This window comes from Pleurodeles waltl, chromosome 11, assembly GCF_031143425.1.
Source record: "Pleurodeles waltl isolate 20211129_DDA chromosome 11, aPleWal1.hap1.20221129, whole genome shotgun sequence".
In the NCBI taxonomy this organism is placed as follows: domain Eukaryota; kingdom Metazoa; phylum Chordata; class Amphibia; order Caudata; family Salamandridae; genus Pleurodeles; species Pleurodeles waltl.
This window is the reverse complement of record NC_090450.1, coordinates 351887653-351905910: the sequence shown is the minus strand read 5'-3', so window position 1 is coordinate 351905910 and position 18258 is coordinate 351887653. Positions and strand designations below refer to the sequence as shown.

Below are 18258 nucleotides of genomic sequence, written 5' to 3'. Positions count from 1 at the left end.
TTGCTGATATGCTGCGCAGGCCCTGGGCCAGTAACTATGTCACTTAGGTTGTGGGGACTGAGGATGAGAGTGTGACTGGGACGAATGTCATTATGCAAGTTTTTAAAGAGTATTTTGCGCAGCTGTATGCTGCTCCGGAGGGCCTAGACGCAGCAGCGGCGCAGGCGTATTTTGCTGATATTGCATTAATGTGGTTTGACGAGGCACACAAGTCGTACTTGGATGTCCCGTTTTCCGTGGAGGAGGTGACTGCGGCGATTCACGGCCTGCCTGGTGATAAATCTCCTGGTACTGATGGTTTGACTCCCGTGTTTTATGAGGAATATGCGGATATTCTTGCCCCTCACCTCTTGGAGATATACGCGGAGTCGTTGGAGAATGGGATCCTTCCTGCTTCGCTCCGGGAGGCTCTGATAGTCACGATTCTCAAACCTGGAAAGGACCCGGTTCGATGCGACTCGTATCGTCCACTCTCTATGATCAATATTGATAACAAAATCCTGGCTAAAATTATCGCTGCACGTTTGCAGCCGCTGCTTCCTAGACTGGTGCTCCCGGATCAGTCGGGATTTGTACCTGGGAGGTCCACATGTCACAACTTGCGCACATTCTTTGCGGTTGTCGGCTCGATGGAGGTGGATGACAGGGCAGCAGCGGTGTTTTTAGATGTCACCAAAGCTTTTGATTCTCTAGCATGGGAGTATATGTTTGCGCTTTTGGCCCGGGTAGGTCTCAGCGCGCACTTTGTGCAGTTGATAAGATTATTGTACACTCTTGCACATGCTGCAATTGAACGGGTGCGTGTCGGCCCCATTTCCTGTTGCTCGTGGTACGCGTCAGGGTTGCCCATTGTCCCCACTACTCTTTGCGGTGGCGTTGGAGCCCCTGGCGGCAGGGCTGCGACAGAAGCATCATGATAAGGGTTTGCAGTTTCGACAGAGGCCCGTCTTGGTGTCTGTCTATGTATGCTGATGATATGGCGCTATATGTGCGGAATCCTGATCGAAATTTAGACATCTTGTTGGACGAGATCGTGCATTTCGGCACCTTTTCCGGCATCACGATCAATTGGTCGAAGTAGGTGGTCTTGCCTTTGACTCCGAGTGTGGCGAAGTTCGACTTGCGGTATCCCATAGCTTGGGCGGAGGGGCCGGTGCGTTATCTGGGGGTCCAGTTGAGCTGTGATGTTGACACCATTTGGCTGGCTAATTACGGTGCTGCAATGTCATGGCTGGAGGAGAAGATCGAGGCTTGGCGTGCCTTACCACTCTTGTTGATTGGGCGTATTGCTATTGTGAAGATGGTGGTTCTTCTTAAATTCTTGTATCTCTTCGTTAACCTCCCGCTTCCGCTCACGCGGGGTTTCCTGCGGCGCCTGCGCTCTGCACTGATCCGCTTGGTATGGGCGGGTTGCCAGCCTCGCATTTCTTGGGAGTGGCCGATGCTTCTGTTCGAGTTGGGTGGGCTTGCTGCTCCAGATTTGGAGTTATACTATAACTGTGCACAAGTGCACTTTGCATACTACTGGTTGCGACCGATTTGATATTTACCACATCTGGCACCGGAAAGTGATGCAGTGTGGCCGGATGGGTTGGTGCGAGTGCTTGGGGGCCGGGCTCGGTCTCGACCTAAGGGAGTCGACACAGTGGCATGTACGGCGAGAGCGTGGGGAGGCTGATGCAGTGTTCAGATGTTGATACACCGTTTGCTTCTTCGCTGCCCGTTATGGCGGTTGCCCAGATGTTTCGGGACGGCGGCGTGCGTGGATTTCTTCGGGATGAAGGCTTAATGGCGTTGGGAGATTGGTTTGTGGACGGTCGCCTGATTACCCTTTCGGAGGTACTCGATGACAGTGGCGTAACTGCGTTGCAGCGGCTGTATGCTCTCAGGGTTAGCGCTATGCTGTGGGCCGGGTTCCCAGGCTTACCGGAGGCATCCTCGGAATGCCGTGCTTTGGAGGTGCGAAAACTAGTTACCAAACTGTATAATTGCATTCAGTAGCAGAGAGGTGGCACTGGGGAGTCTTCTAGGGTCCGATGGGAGAGGGACGTGGGTGAATCTATCACAGAGGCAACGTGGTGGAGCTGCTGCGCCCATATGAGAGTACTGTCCCCGAATTATAGGCTGCGGCTGCTGCATTTTAAGTTTCTGCATCCTTCATATCATACACCTAGCGGGCTTCACTCCATGGGTCTGCGTGCGGATGCATGCTGTGAGCGTTGTCGTGCCCCGGACGCGGGTTTCCTGCACCTGGCATGGGAATGCACGGAGGGTCAAGCTTTCTGGGTGGAGGTTTTGCACATAATTGCTGAGGTAACTGCATCTGAGATACCCATCTCCCCCAGGGTTGCGCTGCTTGGATGTGTGAATGAGATTAACAGACCACATAGAAGGTTGTTTGGCTTACTTCTGCTTCTAGCTAAGCGCAGAGTCGCCATGCGCAGGGGCAGGGGGCAGGCGCCGCGTGGGTCTGAATGGCTGCGGGACGCTGCCTTTTGTCAAGATCAGCTGATGATTTTTTGGGAGCTTACGCCTGAAGGCTCCCGGCCGAAGGATATTTGGGCTCCACTGCCCGAGTACTTTGCGTCCAGGAATGAGCAGGCGGAATGATGTGTGGTTGCTCTCGCTCTGATGCTTTTCCTTGCTCCCCTTGACTGAGTTACGGTTTGTGCATAGCTGAGGTCGGTTGGTGTAGCCTGGCTTGCGCGCTTTACCTGCCTTTTTTTCTTTTTTTTTTTTCTTTTTTTGTCTATCTTCTAGTTTGTTTTACCCCTTTCTTGTTGTTATAACGGCTTCGATATTTGGTATGACATCCCCTCCTGGACTAGATACGTGGACTGTTTTGGCCGGAAGACTGGTGAGCTGAGCTGGTGATGAGGCTCCAGGACTTGATGTACATCGCGAGGAATGCTTGGAGTCTTGTCGAGCAGGATAAACCCTGAGGCTGAGGAGGATTGTACCATGTACAGTTTGTTTCTATAAACGGGGGGCTGTTTGTGCTGTTGTCTGTTCTGTATTCATGCAATAATTAATTTAAAAAAATGTATATATGTATATATCAGGAATCTGGAATTCCTATCGCCCGACGCCCGGGACATCTTGTTTGGGGTCAAGGGCAACAAGTTTTTATGTTTACTTTGTCCTTGGGACAAGTAGGCCCAACCCTCTGCAGCACAAACCCTTTGGCTGCCTGTTTACAGAGAGTGGAACTCTCTGCAGTTGAGGTAATGTGTTTCCAAAAGATAATGCTGTTCGAACTTGTATTTATGGTTCATTATTTGAAAACCTTCAAAAAACGTGTATACACATGTTTGAAAAGTTTAGGCTATGAGGCTAAGTATAATGCTCCCAGAATGCTCTCTGATTAGATGCAAATGAAGTGTCATTTAGTAAAATGTTTTGATGCATGCTAGTATTTCCCAAACATATTTTAATGGAAAATCAGTGTAACCATTTTCAACACCATTATGGGAAGCATGAAAATAAACAAACACTGACAAAGCCAACTGATCTGACATATTTATATAAGTCTTTTAGTTTCATCAATGCGTGTCTTGTTTTGACATGGCTTTTGTAACACTTTATTGTTGTGGGAGCTACCAGGCCCTCAACATTGTAACAAACACTGGCAAAAAAAAAAAAAAAACGTTTTTGAACTCTAAAAGCTCACGTTGCCACCAGTGGCATAACAAAGGCCCTGCAGCCGCACTCCAGGGGGGCCCTTCAGCACAGCACCTGCCCTGAGTGAGTCTGGAGAGGGGGCTCCTCCATGTTCTTTGCAAAGGGGCACCCTCCAGTTTCGTTACGTCACTGATTGCCACTGTAGTTCCTGACACTAAACAAAACTACTTTGTGTGCCAATATGCTCCTTGTGGAAGAGAAGAATGCGATCACTCACAGTAAAGCCAGCCGAAAGAGAGAGAAATAGAAGTTTAATAAAAACAAAATGTCTTTGTTAACACCAGACCTAATTAGGGACCAAGACCCACATGTAGGTAGCTTTTTGCATGTTGCAAACAGCGACTTTCGCTGTTTGCGACGTGCAAAAAGCACATTGCGATGCACAAACCCAGGTTTGCGATTCGGTAACCTGGTTACTGAATCGCAAAACGGGTTTGCGACTCGCAATTAGGAAGGGGTGTTCCCTTCCTAATTGCGACTCGCAGTGCAATGTAGGATTGTTTTGCGAACGCGGGCGCAAACCAATCGCAGTTTGCACCCATTTCAAATGGGTGCTAACACTTTCACAAAAGGCAAGGGGTCCCCCTGGGACCCCTTCCCCATTGTGAATGTCACTGTAAAAAAAAAATCAGAGCAGGCAGTGGTCCTGCGGACCACTGCCTGCTCTGAAAAAATGAAACTAAAACGTTTCATTTTTCGTTTTTGTACTGCATCTCGTTTTCCTTTAAGGAAAACGGGCTGCATTGCAAAAAAAAAAAAAAAACTGCTTTATTGAAAAGCAGTCACAGACATGGTGGTCTGCTGTCTCCAGCAGGCCACAATCCCTGTGAGGCCGTCATTCGCAAGGGGGTCGCAAATTGCGACGCACCTCATGATTATTCATGAGGTGTGCAATTGCGAAGCCCTTGCGAATCACAGATGGTGTCAGGGACACCATCCTACATTCGGATTTGCGACTCGCAATTTGCGGGTCGCAAATCTGAACCTACCTACATGTGGCCCCAAATTCTTAAAGAAAGTCACAAAAGTGCAACCATGGTATATGTCGTACCCCTATAAAATATTTGTGAACTGTATTTTAGCATGGCTAAATACGCATGTGTAGATTTGCTCATGTGAAAATCTATTGAGCATTTGCAAGTTCATTTTCCCTCCAGCCACTTTCTTCCCAACCCTGGAAGAAGTTCTAATTTTGCCATTGTCAGGAGTAAATGTCTAACCTTTCTTATTATGGGAAAATATTAGAGAGAAGCTGGTGAAATTTTTTTCAACATGCAGGTTAGTAGGTTTGCAGACTCAAAGGCATTCCAGCCCTGGAACTATTGCTTACTGCTTCCTCCAGCCCCAGTATGCAGATCTGCAGAAAGGTGGAAAAATAAGGAAATTGCTACAGTAGGGATTGAAACCGCAATTATTCAAGCCCTACTATGGTAGTAGCCCTGGCATAATCAGAGAGGCTATTATCAGAGCTCTTACATAATGAGATTGCTGCCATAATTTGACGCCACACTACATGGCACCAAAGGGACAAGTAGATCTTTCTACAGGACAAGTAGATTTGAAAAGCAACCTGTCCTGTGGACAAGTAGATATTTGAATAAATTCCACACCCCTGTATATATATTTGTAGTATAACGCTTTGATTGTTCCACACGTCAAATTATACGCAAGTATTGTTATAATAAGTTAGAGGACAATAAAATGCCAGCTGCAGCAGTACATAACAAATTATAACTAGTTTCAGTTCACAGAAACATCAAGATTTGAATGTTTGTGAATCTATACTTATATAATTAATACATCTATTTCAGGCTATGGTCCGTGTGGACTCAAAGACCGGAAAATTAACTCCAACTGAGCGCCAGAAAGGTCTTAACGGTAGAGTTGTGTACTTGCCTTTAGATTTCAAGCAGAATATTGAAACTGGAGGGGTCCTGAGAGATTTGAAAGGACTTGTCATTCTAGAAAATGGTGTCCCTACCAAGAGCAAAAATAAATGGCAAGAGTTAGTAGATGTAAGTAAAGTAAAAAAAAGCAACATTGTATCTGGTACAAAATAAAATTTACTATAAAAATGTAGATGTTCTTTAAGATATTACACATATGGAGGATGACACATTGCCATAAAGAGCTCAAATTGAAACGATAGGTTGATCCAGATCAGAAGAAATTCATGACACTACTGTATTCATCCTCTGTATTCTAAAGAGATTATTGGAGATGCTCTTGATCTCTTTCAAATGAAAAAAGTGAAAGGAGCTCACTTAAGTGTAGGGGAGAAAAGCCTCTAAGCTCTCTGTTTTCTACATCCATTTCCTACTGGGCTAGGTGCTAGGTATGATGATTGGCCTGTACAAATACCAGCAGATGCATACAGATCAACTAGACTTTACTCAGATGGCCCTAGGTTTCACCTATTGAGAACGACTTGTCTGGCTTATCTTAATCAGTAAATCACATTCTCAAAACAGGAATGAATATGCAGAATATGTCAGCAAGGGAATTTGTTGACAAAGTTCATGGAAAAGACAAAAAACTGGAATACAACGTGATTAATTTGATGGTGTGTTAACGTGGTACCAACGAGTATTTGTAGTGTCGCCATGGTGAGCTGAAATGCATGTTGATAAACCTAGGAGCACCTACTTGGTTTCTGACAGTTGTGCTGAGTATGCCTGGGGTAACCTGCTTGAATTCTTACAAGAAGCAAACTCAAACAAAAAAGACATCAATCTGAAGACACCAGAAGAACTCTGCTCATTGGACCCTGCAAATGTTTGCAAATATTTTAACTACAGGTTCAAGCAATGATGACATTCATCTGGAACAAAACTAATCCTCCTCTTGGCGAAGTGACTGAATTGTTTTGGTGCAATGAGTACCAAGCTAGAGATGCTCCACATATTCACATGCTGTAATGGGTAAACGATGCCCAAAAGTTTGGAACAGACACTGATCAGTCTGTGTAGTCTTTCATAGAACAGCATGTGGCCTGTGTCATCCCAAAACAAACTGCTGACAGAGGATTGAGGCAACAAGTTCTACAATTTAGAAATCATAGCTATGGTAAATACTGTCATCGAAAATACAGATCAAAAGCAAAATTTTATACAAGACGTTGTTTTGGATTCCCACGATCTATGATCTCAGAAGGAAGAGTGAACAGCTTTTTGTCTGCTGTTGGGCACACCCTAACATGGAAATCACGAAAAAATACAAACAGCTTCAGAAGAACAGGAGCTTCAAAATAAGTAAATGACTACTCCCATGTTATCTGAAGATGTGGAATGTAAATATGGATGTACAGTTTGTTGCAGATAATTCCATTGCAGTTGCTCACTACATGACTTCTTATATAACAAAGTCAGAGAAGACAGAGATGAAAGAGATGTGGGAGGAGATTTCTGCAGAAAAGAGTTTTACCAAGAAATTGTACAGTTTCAGTATGAAGATGCTTTCCCACAGGAAGATTGGATGTCATGAATGCGCAGTTAGGTTGAGCTTGGCAAGTTTGTTCTCCAAGTCTAGAGGAATTGTGTGGGTAAGCCCTTGCAAGCAGTCGTAATAGAGTATTATAGTCTTTCTCAGAAATACGGTAACTTGCAGAATTTGATGCCAAGAGTACAGACATTCAAAAGACTAACATGCTGGATTCCTACTACCCAAGAAGGAACCCCCATCTTCAAAACATGTGTCTCTATGAAGTACTTCAGCATTATACTATAGAACCAATGTAACTGAAAACATATAAGAAGGGAGATTTGCAGTCCTTGGATGTGACGGTTGTTTGGTGAGACACATCAAAGGAAATCTAATTAACAGCAGAAAGCTTAGCTGCCAAACTCCAGAAGAGAGTTTTTCTACTTTGCCCGTTTGGAACTGTTCAAAACATGGCATGCCGAATCGGATTTACTTTGACACTATGACTGTTATAAAGACTCAATCAACGCTGTGAAAGACAGTAGTCAGTGTTCTGTTTCCATTGTACTCTCAAATGTTGAAAGATAAGATTAAACAGGAAGAAACAATCACTGCTGAAATAGCCAGGGAGCATTCACAAAGCAGCCAAAGTTCTGCACCAGCAACTCAAGATCCGATTGGAGAACCAGTAATTCAAATTGAAGCACCGATAGCTATGAATGTGGTGGAGATTGCAATGCAACAGGCAAGAGAGGAAACTGTGGATTTCAAACAGTTAGTGGGACAAATGAAGAACAAACAGAGAGAAAGTCACAACAAAGTTGAAAATAAAATAGAGCATGGATTTCTCCATGAGAAGAAATAATGTGAATGTTCTTCACATAAACCAATATTACTAAACATTATTGGACAAGCTGTCACTGGGGAAAGCTTTCTAATTAAAGGTCTCACCTCTTATCTACAGAAGGCTACAGATTCAAAGTTGTCATGTGTAGTAACAGCAGCAACAGGATTAGCTGCATATCACATTAAATGAATTACTTTACATTGACTACTAATGCTCCCTGTTGAACATGACAATAAATGGGAATCTCAGAAATTATCTGGTGATGCTTGCCACGAGGCATCAAGACTATTGAAAAAACTAAAGCTTCTAATCAGTGATAAAATCAGCATCGTATCAAACTAATGCTTGCCTCCACACACTTAAGACTGCAGCAGATTGTGAGAACAAAGTATGATATACTCTTTGGAGGAAAGCATTTAATTGTGTTTGATGACCTATTCCAATTTACCCCTGTAAAAGGACAACCTGTTTTCAAAACACTTTTGCATGATGAAACAAGAATTTCCCTGGAATGTATTGGCAATTTAAATAATCAGTTAAACTTTGAATAAAAAGAATCAATGAAAAATATGTGCCACACATCTGATATGGAATATGGAGGTATACTGAAGGACATTAGAGTGGGAGTGCTCCCAAAAGTGGGGAAACAAGCTTTAAGAAAGGTGCCTTATCAAGGGTCTATTCCCATCTAATATTATAGCAGCAGAAGTAATATTCAGTTTCACTAAATAAGTGAAATCTGTAGTTTGTTTAATCCAAACCCTTCAAAGGTGCTCCAGCTTTAACGAGAAATTACTACAACTGGAGAAAGAAAATATTTTAGAAATTACAGGTATTGATAGAATGGCACATCAGGAAGTCACAATACTACTGACAGATAAACTGCAAGCAAAATTGGATTCTTTGGTGAAATCTGTATCCAAGACAGCAGGATTAGAAAAGTGTTACTGTGTCTGTAAACATTGTCACATTATTTTGCGACATAATTTAAATATTGAGGAAGGCTTAATAAAAGGTGCAATGGGTAAATTTATTGATTTTATTAATTTTCAAAATAGATACGAGGTGGAATATTTGGCTATAAAATTTGATCAGATTGATGATTTGAAGATTGGCCAATATATTGTAAGTTTTTTGCTTGTAAAAGACATATCTGGTGGCAACAGTTCCCATTCTCTCTAGCATATGCTGTAACTATTGATAAATCCCAGGGTTTAAGTGTAGATGCATCTTTTATTAATGTTGGAAGTTCTGTATCCAAAGAAGGAATGTCATATGTAGCATTGTTACAAATTAGAACATTGTCTGGTTTGTTTTTGATTGACTTTGCTGAGAAGAAAGTTAGTGCCAATGCACGCTGTGTAAGTGAGTACAATCGGTTATGTCTATATGGCCAGTACCTTCTCTATCAGAAACAGATAATCTGTCCAAAGTGGAAGATTACAAAACAGTCTACAGACTCTCAAGAAAAGAATGGACAGAAGGACAACACAGAGGGTGCTAATAAGAAAAAACAGGAAAATTATGGAGAAATGGTAGGTTACCTGTTGGAAAACATTTCAGATGTCAACTACTATGTGAATGTTGTTCTCAATGTAGTGTTCCATTTACCTCATATAGTAAACCAAGTTGAAAATCAGATTTGAGAATGTCTTCTGCACTATATAATTTGCTGCAACGTTTAAAGACTGGCAGAATTGTATTTTTTTCTGCTTCAGGGATCTGAGATATTTTAGATATATGTAGTGGATCAATAATGTTTACTCCCAGCACTTAGAGTCTTAGAACAAGAAGAAGTAAATATTGGAGATTTAATTGAACTCATTTACACATGGAACCATGACTGCGAAGTTTGGTCTTTCACATCTAGCGCTGTAATCAAGTCTGAACAATTTCTGTACTTAACATTAACGGATTCTAAAACTGTGCCTTTTGAGAAATTGCACAGAAATGCTTACCAAAATATGACCTGCCCAAACTGCAGATTAGATGTCGGGTCCACATTGTTTCTATAAAGAACTGGAAAATACCTCATAGTAATGCTACAACGATGCAGAGCAGATGGTTCCAAATTGGAAACTCAAATTAAAAACTTCAAATCTGGACAGATATCACTTTTGGGAAGAACTTTTACTACTTTGGTTATCATCTTTCACGAAGAAGTTATTACAACCTCTGGACACTACACTGCCTGTTTAAATAGTGAACCTTGATGAACAGAATGCAATGACATCAACCTAAAATGCAAACCAAAACTTTAATTCAAACTACTATACTCATATCTTTGCTTTCTTCAACCGAAGTAATGATTCTGGTTAAAAAAAAGTGGCATAGTGTGTTCCTCTACGTAGTTTGTCTCATTTTTAGACATTATTCGGCCTATTAAGGGCATTGATTTAAAAAAAGATCTTAAAAAATAAAGAGTCCTTTTAATGTTTCAGAAATGAGTTAATATAACACATTATCACACTCTCTAAATAAAGTCTAAAACTGGAAGGCATACTCCAATTACAATAGCCTTAAGTTCAAAGCAAAAAATGCCTTCAAAACTAAAAAGTTGTTCCCTTTTGTTTCTCCAACCAAAATTCTAGGCCCTAATTGAGGGAAAAATATTGTGTGGGGCTTTATGTACATGGATCATCAGCAGTTTACATCATTTGGCCTACCAGGGATGAAGTTTTTAAAAGGATCGCTAAAATCCAAGAGTACTTTACATCTATTTCCGATATTGTACCAGATATAATCATATAAGAAAATGTTTTAAAATAAGCTTTTTTAGATTACTGTAGTAACTCTAGAAAAAGCCACTAATTGATAAATTATAGTGAGTGCAATGCATAGTATAACTTACTTGTAGTGATCTATGATATTTGTTACAATCCATCGATTGTTTTTCCCCCACTGTTCAATGATGCTTTATACGATCCATCATATACGGTAAAGTATAAAGGATGAGGACAGTAAAAAAGTGAAAATGATTTATTTAGTACATTGTAATACAGTCTTACAGTATAAGCAAGCACTATTCTTATTTTTATGTAACTTTGAAGTTTAAATACTAACATATCTTTACCTTTTTCTTTTTCAATTGTGACTTCAGTTAAACATCGTTAGATGTCTCAAAGCACTTCTTCAAGCACAGATATATTTCTTAGAGATATCAATGGAGAGTGAATTAAAACATAAACTGCTCTTGCCATACCTCTTCCATTAGTTCCTTCTGCATGTTTCCTACTTAAACTTTCAGTCTCATACAACTGATTTTCCGGTAGTCACACAACAGCTTACTGAATCATTCAAACCCTTGCTTATGCACTCACAACCAATCACTTACCCATGCAGCCTCTCAGGGAAACAGTTACTCTGTGATAGAGACACTTACATACCTTCTTTTTCACTCATACAGTAGATTACACTTCCACTCATTCACTGAAAGAGCCACTGACACACCCATTCACTCACTCATAATCCAGTCACACACCCTTCCGATCACTAATACAGCCCCTCACTCACATATACAGTCACTGTCACACCTTTACTCACAAACCCTCTGACTAACCTATACAATCACTTACACAGCCAGCAACTCACCCATACAGAGACTCAGACTAGCACTCACACACCTACACACTCACACAAGTACTTACTCGCACATGGAGTCACTCACACCGACACCCACTCTCCCATACACACACTCACAAAACCATTCTCTCACCCATACAGCCACTCACACAGCCATTTACTCACCCACGCAGCTACTTACACATCTAAACAGACATTCACACAGGTACCAACTCCCATACAGCTACTCATACACACTCACTCATACAAACACAGTCACTCACACACCTATTCACACACCCACTCACTCACCTATACAGCCACTCATGCTAGCACTCACTCAACCTTAGAGCCAGTCACACAGGCACTCACCCTCCCAAATAGACACTGACACAACTATTTACTCACTCATACAACCACTCACACAGCCATGCCTTAACCCATACATCTACTCACACAATCACTTACTCTCCCACACAGCCTTCATGCAGCCAGTCACTCAACCAAGCAACCACTCACAAAGTTACGAACTCAACCATACAGCTACTCATGCACCCTCTCACTCACTCTTACAGACACTCACACAGTCACTCACTCACTCATACAGCAGTTCACACACACTCACTCACTCAAACAGCTACATATACAACCAGTCACACAGCCACACACCCACCCTCTCACTCACTCATAAAAACACTCACACACACTCACTCATACAGCCATTCATGCACCCACTCACTCATACAGCCATTCATGCACCCACTCACTCATCCATACAGTTACAAACGCCACTAAGTCAACCATACAGCCCCTTACACTAGTACTCACTCACCCATAGAGCCATTTAAACTAGTACTCACTCATCCATACAACCACTCACACATGCACTCACTCACCCATAGAACCAGCAACAACAGGCACTCACTCTCCCATACAGGCACTTACACAACCATTCACTCACTCATACAGCTACTTACAGAACCATTCACTCACCCACACAGTGACTTACACAACCACTCTCTCTCCCATACAGCCACTTACTCAACCAAACAACCATTCACACACCCACTCACTCATCCATTGAGTTACTCACTCACCCTCTCAATCACCCATACAGCCACTCACACAACCACTCACTTTCCCATACAGACACACACAGCCACTCACTCAACCAAACAGCCAGTCACACACTCTCCCATACAGGCACTCAAACAACCACTCACTCACCCATACACCCAGTCACACAGCCATTCACTCAACCAAACAGCCAGTCACACAGGCACGCACTCTCCCATGCAGCCACTCACACATTCTCACTCACCCACACAGCCTTAGTTTTTCTTTTCATAAACGACGGTTCTAAGAAGAGTTTTGTTTTTCTCTTTGTGGAACTTTGCTTTTCTAAAATGTTAAATGTTTTTGTATTTTTAATCAAACAAAATGACATTGTGGGGGGTAAAAATCTTTAACCAGAAACACAAAAACAGTGCAAAAACTGGGATAAATAACAAAATGTAACAATTATGCTGCCTTTCAGCTTTTACGATGGCATCGAAGACAGCTCACCAGCTGTGAGCCTAGTACTGCAGTCAAGGCAATATAAGTTGCCAACACGCCTGAACTCTTCTGCAGTTTGTGGCGACGCCTCTCCACTTCAGTAGTCACTCTGTTCTCAGGGACAGATCGTGCAGTCGCAAATAAAGATGGTGCCTGTCCTTCTCTCTCCTTCTATGCCCTCTTCGAGGAGTTGTTATGGTAGGTCTTCAAATGGCACAACATGGAAGTTATATAAAAGGAATATTTTTTGCTTGTCCCTCTTGAGACAGTATTTTCACACAAACTGCAGTTCACAAATTTTGTAACAGACTTGGACTCTCCAGAGGGGATCCTAAAAAACTCCTAAGCAATACCTTGGTTTTTGGGTACAGGTTCCTCCTCACCAGAGTCTTGCTCTTCAACGTTCTGCTCATCCAGCTGCTGTACCATCTGCCTGCCATCCACCTGCTCCTCACTACCTGCTGTTGCCATCTTGTTGATAAAAAATGTAAAAACAAATGTCTAATCAGAGTTCTGTACTAAAAGCACAATACAGCTCCAATGAATGATCCAAAAAAAATGGAAGATTCAAGAATAGAGAAATGGGTGGAAACTTTCTTTGAAGTTTAATAAAAACTGTCTCCCCCAATTATATCTCTTTGTTTCCAGGTCACATGATATTTGTGACTAGCGACATCCTCAAGAAATACAATCTAAAAGTAGTTTACATTAAGAATGATTACAAAAATAGAGGTTGGTTTTAACACTATATTAGTAAACAGCTATTGTCAAACATTAATTACAATATGTGTACATATCTTTTCCACTTTTTAAAAAACACACAATCTTCACGACTTTTCCACAAAACTGGAACATACATGTTATAATATTTTGCGACAAAATTGTGACAAATTTGCAACAATTAAACATTTAGAAAAAATACTCATTCAGAATGTATTCTCAACTCTGGGTGTTTTTGCCACAGTTGCTTTTCAGAACATCTGTTTTAAAATGCAAGTCAGAAACATTTACAAGAGCAATACTGGAACCGTTATGACCCTGATACTAATTTCTGATCAACTAAACCTCAATGGCAAGTACTTACAACTGTAACAAAAGCAGGTGCTCCATGCAAAGCTCTACATTCATACAGTGGAACCGATCCTAACTTATTCGGCTTGACAAATATAAAGATAGAAATATTTCCTTTGATGTTACATATTAAAAATATTCTACAATCCTTAATAGAAGTGAATGCCTCATAATATGTTGATGCTCAATCTGATTTTTGATGAGTGTGACAAATATTTTTTTATTGATGTATTGTTGTAAGAGCAGAGTGCATGGTTCTCTCATTTAAACATAACACGTATGCAAATCCCCAAAAACCAAAACAACACTCACACACCCAAAGACCCATAGACCTACTAACTCAGCCACCCACAGACCGATAGCAGCACTCATAGTGGGTCGTTCAGACACACACAGCCTCTGACAGAACTAGTCACAGACCCACACAGGCAGTCACAATGCCAATCTCAGATCCACTCACACACTCATGGAATACTTCACAAAGCCACTGAGACACTCACACTGCCACTCACAGACCCAACACACACACACATTCATACTCCCACTAACAGACACACACAGATGCTCAAATATCTATTGTGAAAAATTACAAGTTATTGTTTTGAAATATTCTTTATAAAAACCTTAGATAATCACTGAAAGAATCATAGGTTGCAGGGATGTTATAGTTAGGAAATTAGATTTGTTTTTTACATTTAGAAATTAACTGAAAAAAAAAAATCACCAGTTATAATTACCTGAGCTAACTACAACTTACGTCTCCGCAGTGTGTCATTTGAGATGTCATCAGTGATGTCACTGACCATGTCATGAGAGATATAATATGTGAGGTCATAAGCAGTGTGTTGCGGGGGCATAAGTTATAATTAGGTAAGTTAACCATAACTGCTAAATTTCTTTGGTTTTGTACCAGTGAAATGTGAGCCTAACTGTAACGTCCCTGTAACTTTTGTTGTTTTCAGTGAATTTCTACATTTTTCTAAAATCAAATTTCCTAACTATAGCGTACCTATAACCTATTTTTTTCCAGTGAATTTTTATATATATATATATATATATATATGTATATATATATATATATATATATATATATATACACACATATATTAAAAAGCAAAAGATTACAGGGATGTTATACTTAGGTTCTGAATTTAGTCGCACAAAACCATAGAAATTCAGCATTTACAGTTAGTTATTTCAAGAAACTACAACTTGTGCCCTAAGGTAACTATGCCCTTGCCATGCACAGTTTTTTTAAATAACTTGACTGCTAATGTTTAATTTATGTTTTTAATGATGTTATAGAAGTTGTCACGAGTACTGTAATATCTGGCACAATTAGCACTGCATTGCGAGGGTGCGAGTTATAGTTACCTTAGGGCGCAAGTTATAGCTACTTAAAATAACTCTAACAATAACTGTTACATTTCTATGCACAGGATGAGGTCCCTGTGGCTGGATTTGGCCCAGGGAAGGATATAGGATGCCCAAGACTTGCCCCCATGCACAGTTTTCTCAACAATAATTTTATTGCAAATGTTACAGTTATATTATGAATGATGTCATAGAAAATGTCTTTACTGATGTAATATGTGAGGTATGTAACAGAGCATGGTGAGGGCGTGAGTTATAGCTACCTTACGGGACGAGTAATAGTTTCTTGAGATATGTATAACTATAACTGTTGAATTTCTATGGTTTTATGCATGTAAAATATAAACCTAATTTTAACGTCCCGTTCATCTTTGGTATTTTGGTGAATATCTAAGGTTCGTTTGATCCTGTTTCCTACCTATAACATCCCTGTAACATTTGTTTTGTTCAGTGAATGTCTAGGTTTTTTTTTTAAACGTTAGGTAATATTGAACTACCTTACATTAATCCAACCCCTGCCTCGCCAGGAACTGTGGCCAACCTCCCGCAGGCACCCAAACCTGTGCCATGCAGGCCTTTGGCCGTGTACTGCAGGGGTCGGCCAACCTCCCATCTGCAGGCAACGTGGGAGGGGGTATGCAGCCCTCTTCCCCGGGCCAGTTACAGCCCCAGGGACCCCATCCCCTGGGGCCCAGCCACTTACTGACTGATGAGGGGTGATACCCTGAAACCGGTCCCAGGATGCCTGTTTCCAGTCTAGGGAAGTCCTGGCCTGGCAGTTTGGGCTGAACTGTTCCCATGGGGAACAAGGTCAAGACTGATTTGCATGTGGCTGGGTCGAAAATGGAATGGCATAGGCAGCAAACAAATGATGGATTTAGGCCAAAATCTATGTGCTGGGGTAATGTTTGACATTGTTCAGCATTCCGTCCATCACTTGTTCTTTTTGCAATTGCAGACTATTTAAAGCACCTCTCAGTGCAAGTCTATTGTCAATTACCGTTAAAAACAACTAGAGCATTCACACTTTCTTTCCAATGACATATATATGGCACCATTTTTCCTTTAGATGTTGACAACATGTATTTGTATTTAACTTGTTGATCCAACATTTCTTATTATTGTAAAGTACATTTCATTTATTTTATTTTTTCTCAAAATGATACATGTTGATTTCACCTTCTGTGCAAGATCTATAACTCATGGCAGAAAATTCCACATGGCAAGGTTGTAATCTCTTCGAGGTTGTACAAGCATCAGTGTTTTTTATGTTCTTCATGTCAATCACAAAGCAATCTCAGAAAATAATGTAAAGTACCTAATAAATGTAAAGCTGGTATCAGTATCTTGCATGACAAGCATAAGGAGAAAATTACATTTTAGGAGAGATGTTATTACTCCTACTTCTAAAGTGTTACTATTTAATAAATTACAGTGGTGCTACAGGTATTTTTGCTTGTGCAAAAAGGCAAGTGTAAGTGCCTTGTGTGTCCTAAGTGCTAATGCAAGATAAATCACTGTTTTCAGTACTATATGTGTAATGAATCATTATAGGGCACTCTGTATAAGGAGTACTCTTTAGGGTTCCTACTAAAATGCTATAATTGAGAATAAGGCCCACCTAGTGCAGTTAAATAAATTATTATTAAACACAATATAAATTATGATCATTACACAGGCATCCTGATTACGTGAGTTGTCATCGATATAACATTAATTATCTGTGAAGTACAGTTATACATAACTCATTTCCGATTTACTCACTTAACACCTACATTATGTCCTCTATATATTGGCCAAATTTTATACTCTCCAATAATTTTTTCTTCAGTGGATATTTCAAACATAATATTTTCCAATCTGTATAGTTTAAAGTGCCAGTGTATCTTTAACAGTGCATCCTATACATTTTCTTTATAACTCATCCTATGTTAGCATCAACAATCTCAAATACAACTCTTATGTCTTTACATGTATTCAAGTGTTCTTATGTCCATTCATCTCCTGAAGAAGGTGCTCGTGCAAATAAGTGTGCTTGTATAGACCGTGTATTGCTTGACCACATTTCTTAAGATGTTAATGTGCCATAGTTCCTTCTCTTACAACCATTCCAAGTCACAAGATATCACTGTTCATGGTAAAACAGCAATCAATGTACATGCTCTTTTAAACATGAATATACAGTTCTGTATCCAAATTTATGTCCACAGTGGGCCTCACTCCCCATCAAAATAATTAATCTCCATTCCATCCTCTTTATGGTTAATTTCCTGTTTCAACCTCTTTCTCCTACTTTAATGTGATTAATACCATAATAGAATAATTCGTGTGTGTTCCCTTCATTTGTTTCCCAGAAATGCTTAGTTATTGGGTAGGTAAAATTTAGATTTTTTTTATGGCACACAAATGTTGCAAGATTCAGAGTTTTACCTTATTTGTCGTATTTCCTCCATAGGATTTTCCACATGTGCATTGTAGTACATAAAAAATTACATGACTCTTTTCACAAGTGATCTGTTCCTTGATTTTTTTGTTCTTTTCCGTTACATAATTTGTATGTTGTTCTATTCACTTCATGTTCACTTGCCTTGCATCTTACACATACCCAGAATCCAGGTTGGCTTAACCAGTTTTTATTAGATGTTCTAACACTCGTCAGATGGCTTTGCCCTAATATATTTCCTAAGGACTCAACTTTCCTATATGTTATTTTCAAATATTCTGTAAGAATTTCTTTCAAGGTTTCA

General features: G+C 40.5%; 1 protein-coding gene and 1 long non-coding RNA gene across 2 annotated transcripts in view; one reads left to right on the top strand and one right to left on the bottom strand.

Annotated features, from left to right (window-relative positions):
• The window catches only part of SNED1 (sushi, nidogen and EGF like domains 1), a 2603997-nt gene that overhangs the window by 1640879 nt on the left and 944860 nt on the right, over positions 1-18258 (top strand). The gene's annotated exons all lie outside the window — the stretch shown is intronic.
• Positions 1-18258, bottom strand: part of LOC138265710 (uncharacterized) — a 185218-nt gene that overhangs the window by 124586 nt on the left and 42374 nt on the right. The window contains exon 2 of the long non-coding RNA XR_011199408.1: positions 13420-13537. This is a non-coding gene — a long non-coding RNA (uncharacterized lncRNA). The remainder of the gene's footprint in view (positions 1-13419; positions 13538-18258) is intronic.